The sequence below is a fragment of the Symphodus melops genome (genome assembly GCF_947650265.1).
Source record: "Symphodus melops genome assembly, chromosome: 17".
NCBI lineage: Eukaryota > Metazoa > Chordata > Actinopteri > Labriformes > Labridae > Symphodus > Symphodus melops.
This window is the reverse complement of record NC_136707.1, coordinates 5,875,347-5,883,944: the sequence shown is the minus strand read 5'-3', so window position 1 is coordinate 5,883,944 and position 8,598 is coordinate 5,875,347. Positions and strand designations below refer to the sequence as shown.

The following is an 8,598-nucleotide window of genomic DNA, read 5'->3' as shown; positions in this document are numbered from 1 at the left end:
TAAATATAATTTTAAGAATTATTAAAAAAATTAAATCAAGTATAAATTTAAGTGTTATATTATATCTAAATAGAAAAAGTCATACTCTACACCCAGAACAATTACTGCTAACTTGACATTTTCACTCTATTCTCAAAATTACAAATAAACACTGTTTTTTTTAATTTGACTGAATGTTCACTGCCCTCTCTCTCTCTCTCTCTCTCTCTCTCTCCCTCTCTCTCTCTCTCTGTTCTTTTCAGGTTCTGGCTTCTCGTTTCTTCCTCGTCGTTGTTGGCATCAAAAAGAAGTTTATGGACGCTGTGTGCAGCTTAAAGGTCAGAGCATTTAAATCAATAAGATCATACGTCTGTCATACAAAACAAACTGGAACATACACGTGATTCAACAAAACACAGCAACCATCGAGTCAGTCTACAGAAGATGTATTTTTTTTTTTTAGAGATAAGATGTTGCTGTATCTTAGCAGCTGTTAGAAAACAATATCATGAAAAAGAGTCTGTGGCTGCCCGTCAGAAGAGTATGAGGAGAAAAGATCAAACATCCTGCTTCTGCCGCAGCAGATGACATCTGATACGTGATACAGGTTGTTTTTATTAAATCGAACACGAACCCGAGTGAGTGTCAGATTGCCCTACAGATATTCTTTATGAGACGAAGTGACCTATAGGTGACGTGACTTGAGAAGAAAATAGTGTGCTGGAAAGGTTGTAATCTTTCCGTGGTGTTCATGATAAAATGTTCCAACCTAACAACGACGTATGATTTGTGTAGCTGAGATGCTGTACACTTCATGGAAACGTGATGTAAAACCAAACGGGGTGAAGAAGAAGTCAAAAATATTAAGAGAATGGAAAATGTTGAGTCGTCTCCTTTTGGTGTGGGCACACTTTCTCTCACACCGCTAACTAAATCACGTTGCATCACATTTACATACGATCATCAATCTTTCTGTGAACACACACAGACGAGACATGAAGGAAGGATTGGAATGAGATTTATAAGCTGTAAAAATCAAATCACAGTATAACTGGTGTTGTAGACTGGGATTTGTTGCCCTATTAAAACGGACTATTAAAACCATCAATCTGGCAACAAATGAGGCCAATATGACGTCTGTCTCAGCGCTCGGAGATTAACATCAAGGAGACATGATCACTGCCTCCCCTGCTTTATCATCAAAAACACTTTGCTGATGCAGTCATATAAACATTGCCTGGGTAGAAATATGACAGCAATACACGTGAGGAAACGTATCAAATGTGCAAATAATGGCAATATCTGTCACAACGTTCCCCTTGGACTCTAAATTGTGTGAATGAAGCTTTGAGTTCAGATTGTTTGGCTGTCGGTCGCTGCTATGTTAGTTTCCTTGGCCCATGATGGATCATATTTAGTGAATAAGATTGGGTTGGAAAAGTCCAGTTATCAACGCTAACAGTTAGCACCTGTGGCTAATTTGTTAGCTGCTGAATGAGCTTAACCCTGTGTTTCTCACAGAGACAGATTCACCTCACGATGGCTGTCTACGGATGTAGATCACTAAATTCGCTCAGAGAGCTGGAGACTTTTGAGTCAGCTGTAATCTTTTCTTTTTTTTTTTTTTTTTTTTTGAAAAGCCAACATCAATCCTGACTGCACGGGCTGATAAATAAAGGATTAAAACAGATCTGCTATCAAGCCAGGTCTGGCCAGTGAACTGCTACTCAAAGCAAACGTACCACTACGATAATACAATCATTTTCCTGAGCTGAAAAGCCCGAGCACAAACTACTTGGACAGCCAGTAAAAATTCTAATTTTAGATTAAAGCAGCTCCAACAAGGCTGAGAGGGAAGAAACTCTCCCCGTAACTTTGTAAGTGTAATGTGATAAAACGTATATATTATAATATATATATATTCAGTATTATAAAATAACATGCTGCTCTCCAGCTTTGATCTTCTCTTGAACACCATCACTGCCTGATTTATTAGTGTCAGCTGTTTGATTGGCCTCAGGGCTGTACACACTGAGGGGCTTATTCACAAAAGGATTGGGGGACTTTTGCTGCCTCTACATCTGTGCAAATGAGGCAGAAAGAAACCGTCTCTCTCTTAAACATGCGCCAAGGGTGAGATGCACCGCTAGCTGAGTTGCAGAGAAAAGAGCATTTTGTGTAAATAAATCCTCCTCTGTGCACAGTTACTGCCAGGAACATTACCCTTAGCTTTAGAGCCCTGCAGGTTTATTGCCACTCCAGAGGAGGACGGGCGTTTGTTTGTTCTGTGAGTTTGTTAGAATAAAAAAGATTCATTTTCCCTTTAACTGTCCCATCTATGAAGACATAAGAAAAATACAATTTTGTCAAATGTCCTCCATTAAAGCTGCTTTCTTCTGGTTGGATGAATTTGACAAACTTGAGTTGTGCTCACGTCGAGGAACCTTTTATTTTGCTGCAGTTATGAGCTGCAAATCCTTGGAGAAAAGGCAGAATACCGTGTTTAATATCGAGCTGTAAAAGGAACATGCACGTCCATAATGACTTGAACTGAATTGTTGGACCACTACACCTCTTTGTGCTCTCTTGTAAACCCTCGAGGCTCTTAGTTTGCGTAACATGTATTTTTTATCTAGAAAACTGGCTGCGTCCTATATACTGGTGTGACCAACATGCTGGTGTAAAATAATGACCATTACACACTGCACGCGACATGACATATTTGAAAATTCATCCCAATTCATTGCATATATTGCAGACTGTTCTGGGAAACAAAGCAACGCTGATTGGGTTGGCAGGGACACTTTTCACTAACCTTTCCTGCCTGATGGGGGTAAAAAAGCAAAAAACAAACAAAACTACTGTACGGCAGTAAGTAAGAGTGCAAATGCCACAAAGTGGGAAAAAAAAAACAGGTGGAACTAGAAGAGCTGCACAGAAACTGCACATTGTTAACTTCGCTGAGAACGTCACTCATAGACACAATTTTCCCTCTCTGGGAGACCTCAAAAATCTGACTTGGTTTCATACACCGGTGAGTCTTACATTAGAGATTTTATGGCGGTAACTCAGTGAATCAGCCTCCATGCAGACAGTAAAAGGATCCCCTGTCTTTAAATGAGCCTCATTGACGGTTCATGTGGACAGCCGCTCAATCCGAATCAAATTAGATCGATCGATCTTCAGAGAGTTGGTGGTATCTGATCCATTTTTATAAGCAATCTCACACTCTGCACTTTACAGTGATCATGGCAGCTTCCCCCCCTTATTTTGACATATTCAAACTAATAACCTGGCACTTCTGTAATTACAACTTCTTAATTAAATGCATGACTTGAATCCGTTGTGCACAGACTCTCTTTCCAGATGTGTAGGAGATATCCAGCTGTTCTGCAGGACGGGGATTAGAGAGTTTTTGATCATGAGGGCTCTGAGCTTTAGCTGCTCTTGCTGCGTCTGATACAACTGTGAAACTAGTATCACGCCTTATCGAGTCTGGACATAACAATACACTCTCCTCTCGAAATCCATTTCTATTGGCTTGAAATGGAAGTGTGTCAGCATGAGAGCATGACTCTCAGCAGCAGTGTTCAACCAAAAACAATATGACCCAAACTGTGCAAAGGTCATCATATGAAGAGGTGATGCAGAATGATTCATTGCATGGAACAGCAGGTCAGGAACTACCGGATCAGTTCCTGTAAAGGTCGCCAGGTTAGCTCACAGTTAAAACTCGACATTGTTCCATTCATCTTTCATTTTTCTTTCGAACTGTTTCCTCTCAGTGTGACAAATTCGAAAGTGCTCTTGCTTGGTCGACAGGGTCTGCAGTAAAATTTATTCAGCACTACATTTGTATCCAGGATCAAAAGGATATCAAGCCTTTAACTTGGTCTTCCAGAAAAAAAGCACATTTTTATTTCTGCTTTAATTTGCATGTAGCCTTTGATGACCATGCATAGGTAATATGAAGCCATAAAGTCTGGATTGAGAAAAAGTGAATCACATGATTTACTGGCTCTTTTCACAAATAATTTTGAATCATCATCCAAATGTTTCAGGACACAGACTGCATATCTAATCAACCAAATTTAAAAAATGAAAAAGCTAAAACACAAAAATACCCAACAAGTATTATAGGTAAAGAAACCATAAAAGAGGTTACACACGTGGGAAATTTAACACCAAAATCTTTGATTAATTCTTGTGGGGGGGGGGGGATTAGAAGGCAGGTTTTAAAATTGATGCAGAGCTAGCTAAACACTGAAGCTTGCCACCTGGCATGCTAGCTGCACATCGACTCTCCACCGTTTCAAAGTTAGACTGTAGTAACAATGGTTCAACGCTACATGTCAGTTATTGCTTCTTTCAAGTAGATGAATGTGTTGCATTCTTTGTTCAGTAATGTTATAAGATACTTTGTCAAGAGCACAGATCTGTGGAAGCTTAAAATGATTAGATTTCATATCGGCACACTTGAACTGGTAATAATTAAATCATGCTTTGATTCTATACTGGCTGTTATACTTCTTCCTCAAAATGAGCTTTTAAATATAGAGCATAGTGTGGAGAGTTTGCCATTTCTCCCATTTGCTTCTTTTTTTTTGGCCTTTGGTGAACTTCCTTTGTGTGACATTAGATTAGAGCCTTTTCATTACGGGCAAAGAAACCTGCTGGCAGTAATCGTCTGAGTGAGAATGTGAGAGTCATCCTCCCTTCTTCTCTTTATGTCCACAATAGATCACATCTGTAGTTGACTCTCCAGGAGCAGCGTGGCTGTGCACAGGCCCACCGATCATTTCTAACACTGTCCAGGTGTTACTGTGCTTGACCGCACATTCAAACGCTTTTATTCATAATATCAGACGTCCTGCATTCTACACAAACAGGCCTCAGAAGATAATCTGAAGGATTAATGAAGCATCTTTAATCTGAATAATAATTCAATGTAATGTAATTCAATTAAGTTATTTGTTTCGCACATTAAATACAAATGTAAATGTGATGTGCTGCACAGAAGACGAAAGAAAACAAACTCATTTAAAAATTAACAAATAGATTAAAAAGCTCATTTTAAATCTACACACATTCATGAAATGAGCCTGTACTGTTTAATACAACGCATGCACACATACACCAACTGTACACATGCACACACACACAAACAAAGATAAACTAACAGCCAAAGGCACGAGACAAAAGCAATGTTGTAAGACTGCTCTTGAAAGAACTTAAAGTTTGTATTTCCCCTCAGGTCAGCGGGTCGTTTGTTCCACAGATTGGCGCCGTGGTGGTTAAATGTCCATTCACCAGATTTAGCTTTGACTTCTGGCAAGTTCAGGAGACCCATAACTGCTGATCCCAGGGTTCAGATGAGGCTGTATTCAGTGAGTAGGTCTGAAAGATTTTGTGCTGCCAAACTACATGACTTAATGCTTAAAGTTATATTTAGAATTTTACAAAGCATACTTGAAGGCAGTATTTTCCAAGTGTAGAATTAACTTAACTTTAACTTAATTCAATAAGTTGAATATTTCTTCCCCAAGTATACCACCATGATACAAAATCCCATATATTTATTACAGTCAACAAATGTAGCAGCCTCAGTGTGTGAGTAGTGTTTTCAAATCTTCTTTCCTTTCTAATTAAGTCCTTTACCCAGAGCTGCTAAATGGAATCTCAGAGATACAATTATGCATTTTCAAAGAGCTGTAAAGCCACAGTGACAGAGTTGTGAGGAAATAAAGAATAATGAGGCTCCGAGGGAGCGATCACAAACATCAAAGGACTGAGAGGAACACGGAAACACTCGGGAGTGTTTAGAGTCATCCTTGTAACCTTCACATGGCAAATCAGAGCTCACCCCCAAACTGTGACTCCCAAACGCACACACAGTGGACAAATAAATGAACACCAACAGAACAGAGACTAAAGGACACTCCAGGTTTTTTTTTTTTTTAAATTGTGATCCACATCAGAAGAAGATGTTCCTATAGCGCGGTCATCAGGTGAACAATTAATACTTTGGCTTTTCACAAAAACCTGCAACAAATAAAAAGTTAAACTGCAAAGTAATTATTAGATGAGCAGAATCTCAGGAATGAAACACCGTCATGACACAGGATCAGTGGAATAATCTTATGAAGTCAAGCATCTGCAAAAAACAACCTTACCAACTTGAATTCAATCAGTTTAGTTTTAATATTTATATAAACATCTTAATAAAAAAAACAAAAAACAGGCCTTTTTAAGCCTGAAACCTGAGTTGGAGTGCAGCAACTGTTGGTCCATTAAATTACACGTGTTCACTCTTACCCTGTAGTTGCATCATCGGCTCTTCACTCCTTGATTTTTCACTCAACTTTTTAACAACGTAGCACAAAGTTTCCATTATTGCCTGTCAGTGTGAGTTGTTGAATACGTGACTTGTCACCTGTTCACACACACTGGACGCCTGATGACGCCCGCACATCTTAAAATCCAACAATCTTTGGTCAGAGAGACACAAACAAAGCCTGTTAACCATCTTAAGCTCTCGCACAGAAACATAAAATCTCTGCAGTACGAAAAAACCCCACAACTTCTCTTTTTGGAACAAATGAAAGGGTTTATGAGATTTATCAAACAATCACAACATACTTCTGGACACTTTAGAGCTCTTATCCCGTGGATGACGGGGACATGAAACATGTCTGTTAATGCCTTTTTAATTAACTCTAAAGCTCTGAAATGAACACACACAGGTGGATTTTAAAATAGAAATGCACTTTAAACTCAGAGTTAAATAATACAAGATAAAACGCTGCACAAACAAGTCAACTCAAATGTATTCTTATAAGTTTGTATGGCACAAAAAGACTGCAGAACTGTTTGGTTCAATGAACTCTCACATTTAATGTCTGTGATTGTCTCAGTTCTGCCCTCTTACTACAGACAACACTAGACTATATAAAAGACATCGGCCTTGACAACACACATTTGTTTGTGGGTTGACTTGAAGCATCGACTTTGACTATGCCATTAACTGTAGCTAAGTGTGTAAGTGTAATTCTTTTGCAGCCAGAAAAAGGGCATCAATAAGGGCATTTCAAACAAGTTCAAAACCCTGAAAAATGTCCACGTGAAGTTGGGTTGAGCTGACATTTTCACTGTAAGTGAGCAACAGGTGGTTAATAAGAGTCCAACACCAGTGTTATTATTGTGCTGGTAATGATGCTTCCTAATTCTCTTTTTTTTTTGTCCATCAGCATGGTCTGCTCTTTTTCGCTGACACTGTGGATACATCCAATTACACACAGCATTGATACAAAGCAGAGAAACTGTCATTGTAGTGTTTTACTCTGACATCTCTTCGCCACTTGGATTCCTGCAGCATCATGTCTTTCTTACTGAGACCCCCCCCCCCCCCCCTAGCTTCTTAGTTAACTAGTGCATCAGACTGGGAGATAATTGGGATGCTAATTTAGATTTACAAATGAAGGACTGATTTCTGGGGTGGGGTTGGGGGGGGGGGTTCATGCCAAAACAAAGAAACAGTCTCAGCCTCTTTTTTTTTTTTTTTTTTTGGAGCCTTGAAAGCACATGTAATGTATTTGGCAAATTGAACACTGGCATTGTGCTTTATCTGTTTAATTTAATGAAACAACCTTTTAGACTGAGTCTGGTGTTGTGTTAGATAAGATAAAATCTGCCTCCTTACTCCGTTCTAGTCAAAACTGCACTATATTTATTATACTTATAACTTATTACTTATAACTGTCAAAACTGTTTACATAACCTGATCACAAATGTCCCTTTAAATTCTTCACTGGTCACAATAAGATGCCACAGTACTGTGCCACACTGCACAGTATTATTACTATCTTTTTCATTGTCCATCACACTATAGTCCTCTGTATATTTCCCCCTCCCTTACTACCTGGATTGTATTCATGTTTATGTTATTATTTTATTTTATTTTTGACTTTTTGTTTTTGATTCTGCACTGCTGCTGCTGTAGCGCCTGAATTTCCCCATTGGGGATCGATAAAGTAATATCCTATCCTGTCCTATGAGACATGATAAAAGCAAGGCTGAAGGTAATTGTGAAAGAGAGTAACGTCTCTAACAGCTACAGGTGTCACACAGGGTTAAAGTTTTGAGCTGCTAATGATGAAATCACCTCAGGGAGAGAAGTTTTAGCCTGACACACACTGGCTGAGAGAGAAAGGAGACAAGAAACGAGCTGTTAACTTGGACCCACGAGACTCGAGAAGTACTCGAAGAAAGTCTTAGTCTGGGACTCATTTGGGCGTTTCCTTTCAGTGGTTTATGTGCTGAAGTGTCCTCATTAACGCTGAAGGAGTCCCTGTAACTGCTTGGTGTCATACTTTCATTAGTACATACTTTAAAACCTTGTGTTTTATATTTTTAAACATTTGTTTTTGTTTTGAAGCTAAGGGGATGAGCTCTGCTCCGAGCCCTGACATACCAGCGGCACGCCACTGCTCCCGAGCCGCCACTTCAATGTGTCTCGCCACTATTTCCGAAGTGGCACTTAATGTGCCGTGGCACGTGTCAGTGCGGCGTTTCGATCTCGGCGTCATTCGAACGCTGCATAGTGTCGTGATCTGTATTGTT

At 39.3% G+C, this 8,598-nt stretch overlaps 1 protein-coding gene across 1 annotated transcript in view; it reads left to right on the top strand.

The window, feature by feature from the left end:
* Positions 1–5,268: 5,268 nt before the first annotated feature.
* Positions 5,269–8,598, top strand: part of doc2a (double C2-like domains, alpha) — a 55,900-nt gene continuing 52,570 nt past the window's right edge. The window contains exon 1 of the mRNA XM_079367137.1: positions 5,269–5,366. The gene's annotated coding sequence lies outside the window, so the exon portion shown is untranslated. The remainder of the gene's footprint in view (positions 5,367–8,598) is intronic.